The sequence below is a fragment of the Pteropus vampyrus genome, unplaced genomic scaffold (assembly GCF_000151845.1).
Source record: "Pteropus vampyrus isolate Shadow unplaced genomic scaffold, Pvam_2.0 Scaffold3, whole genome shotgun sequence".
Taxonomy (NCBI): Eukaryota; Metazoa; Chordata; class Mammalia; order Chiroptera; family Pteropodidae; genus Pteropus; species Pteropus vampyrus.
The window spans coordinates 19,466,207-19,469,877 of record NW_011888784.1 but is presented as its reverse complement, the minus strand read 5'-3'; positions in this window follow the sequence as shown (position 1 = coordinate 19,469,877).

Sequence of the window (3,671 nt, the reverse complement as noted above, 5' to 3'; positions counted from 1 at the left end):
ATATATATATTTACATTGTGTGTTCATCTCCCATAGTTAGATTTCTTTCTGTCACCACATATTTGACCCCTTTACCCCATCTTCCTTCCTCCTTTCTCCTCCCCAGTACCCTCTGGTAACCACTAGTCTAATTAAATGGGTTTTTTTGTTTGTTTATTTTGTTTTTTTTAAGATTCACTCATGTGTGTTGGGTTTATTTATTCTCGTCAATTTATAATATTTCATTGTACAAATATGCTACAATTTTTAATATATTCTACAACTGATGGATATTTAGATTGTTCTCAGGTTTTGGCTATTATGAATAGTGCTGCTCTAAAGATCCTTGTACATGTTTTTTGGTAACCTAAGAACATGTGTTTGCTCACTATGCACCTAGGAGTGGAAATTCTAGGTCATAAGATGTACAGATGTTATGTTATAATAGATACTGCAGTACAGTCTCTTCTACATTGAGTTACTTTACAAAAACAAAAGACAAAGGAGATTTTGGTCTTCGAAACTTCAGCTAGTAGGTTATATTAGAGGATGTTACATATACATATACTTGTTAACCTCTAAATGGTTTCCTTAGAATATTTCTTCTCTTGAAATGGGAAAAATCTGTTGGTTAATAGTTATCATACATTATGTGGATTTTTTTTGTTTGTTTTTGTAGCTTTAATGCTATTTTAATTATCCAGAGTTGTAGTATCATATTTGTTAATAAAAATTCTGGTTAATAATAGGAGTATATAATACTTATAAATATAATTTATTTTCTAAGTGTTTCATGTTTAACACACCTGTGGAATGGAATTAGAAATGATATATATTTGCATATATGAAGTCAAAGACACTATATTGTAAAATTTATATTATACTGTTGAGAAATGAAATTTCTCACTTCAGAAAACCCCCGTGAAATATTTGTTCAGCTTTGTTTCTTTGTATATATAGGAATTTACTCTCAAAATTTAAAAAGTTATTGTATAGGTTGTTGTATATATAAAGAATGAAATGATATTTCCAAACTCACTTTACAAGGCCAACATTACCTTGATACCAAACAAGGACAAGAAAAGAAAATATTGTCCATATGGTAATTTCTGCATATATATGTAATTTACTAGTTCTCAAGAATATTTAAAAAGTCTCTGCGATATAGACTATCTCGTCATAATATAAACTTTTAAGCAGATTGTAAAGTTTATTTAAAATATTTTTGTTTTATAAATTGTATCAGAAACAATCATTCTAAAACATATACTATCTCTCAGGATATAGGTAATGTTGAAGCTTCCAAATTTTCATCCGTCTTTCAGAGGAGGAAGCAGCAAATGACTGCTCCAAATTGCTTGCCTCACATTCTTCCCACTCGCTTTCTACATAGTCCAAATTTGCTCGCACTAAATGCTGCAGAAAAGAATGGTAGTTTGTTTCCTTTTGTATTTTCAGAAGCTAAGACACCTCTTGAAATAATAAAAACATGTCTGAACTTAACTAAATTAAAATTTTCTCTCTTCTTTCTAAGCTTAGTCATCAAAATTATTTACTTGTCAAATCCAGCAAATACTCAACTGGTTTCTTTGACTTTGCAGACAACCCTTCTTTCCTTGAAACTAATTTCTTATGATGATTTTCACTGTTCCATTTCAGTATTAATTGTATATTTCTCTGTGTCTAAAGTTGTATATTGCATTACTTTGCCACACACTCCCTCTATTCAAATCTTTTCCAGCATTTAGTTCTTAACCTTTTTACTCGTTTTGCTTTTCTTTGTGGCATCAACTATCATGTCTCAAAACCATATATCTTAGTCCTCTTTCCTGAAAAATGCACATCAGCCCTGTTTTTTCAATTGCCTACATATATAATTATGTGCATATCCCATCTCTGCTTCAAATTCAATTTATTGCCATATTTTCTGTTGCAAACCTGATTTTCTTTTTATATTTTCTTTATGGCTAATGGTACCCATGTTAGAAAATTGTAAATTGTCTTAAATATTTATTAATGCATTCTCTCTGATTTATCTACATTCAATCAAATACCCAAAGTGTCACAAACTATTTCTGTCTCCTCTAAAACCTACACTGTTTTTTTAGATTCGTTCATGTATGTTGTAATTTGTTTACTCTCATGTTCTTCATTTTATTGCTAATATACTTCATGCATACATACCTTTTCTATGTACTATTATAATTATGTTTTTACTGTTCCAAGAGACTCCAACTTCTAGTTTCTCAAATACATATACTGCATGCCAGCCATCACCTGTGTGCTATCCTAATAAGCAAATAGGACCGTGTACTTAACAAACATGAATTATGCACATACATGTTATTCTAGTTAATTAGATATGGAAGTGATTGGAACATGCTGTCTGTGTCCTCAAGAAACTCACATTTACAGGGGAGACACAATTGTAAATAATTCCTGGACTATTATGAGTTAATATAAGTACGGTGGAGAATTAAAAGGGCTATTCATTTTTTCCAATCAACTATTGAGGGAGTCTCCTGAGTATGTTCTAAGCACTTGGGATACAGAACTGAGCTGCACAGGAAGATTTCAGTGCTCATGAACTTTATCTTCAGTGACGGAGGTTGGAGTGGTGAAGGAAGTCTTCATAGGGGATGACATGGGAGGTGAGTGTTAAAATCATTTTTCTGATGGTGAGGCTCAAATAGTCATATTTTGATAAAAGATTCAAATATGACTATGATGTACGTGGTTAGAAATCACTGATACTATTAACTGTCGCTTAGATAAACTTTCAACAAATCAAAGAGCTTACACATCCACAATTAGACATATGCTGATCCCAATGGCTATAGAGATTCCCCATTCTAAACTCTTCTTTTCTATCAAAAAACTTTGCATTTTCCTCAAGCAGCTTTCATTTGTTGCTTCAATCACTCAAGTAATCAACACATATTTATTTCTTTCTATGGCCTACCCTTGAAAATAAAGTCTATTATTAAGAAATGATAGTTTAGGTAGAATTTCCAGAATGAGTATTACTTGAGTGAGAGGAAGTAGGGTGGGGTGATAATCACACGCTGTTCATCAGGGAGCATGGCATTGGGGAGATGGTATGCTTAAGAAATTGAAGCAAGGTAGTAGAATTGGAGTACAAAGAATAAACTGTCTTTTCAACAGATTTCAGAGTCTAGGACAAAATTATTTTCATTTACATGGTCCCAGAACATGCCAGAAAACCTAATATAGAGTAAGATCTTAATGTATATTTGTTAAATAAACTAATATACATGGTAACAATTTGAAATCTACCCCTAAGTAATAGTAGTTTGGGTTATGAATTAATATATCAAATCTTAATGTTTCTCAAAAATATTTTATCAAATTTTTATTTTCTCAGTCACTATTAAGAGGTGCATGTCCTTCATAATGTTTACACTTTAAAAACCTGTAACTGTAGCAACTGAACAACTGTCTCCAGGAAACAATGGAAATAGATGAAACAGCCCTCTAGGTCGTTTTCTCTGCAATTCCCCTAAGGCTACCTGGATTTCTAAGACACTCAGTGCCTGAGGAAATTATTGTGACAGCTATTTCATCTGAAAATATTTGCACTATAACTGAGGCTTTTAACTCTAAATACAGATGCAAACAATAGGAATTTCAGAAAATGTTAGAGCCAGAGAGAGAATATTTTGTGTCTCATA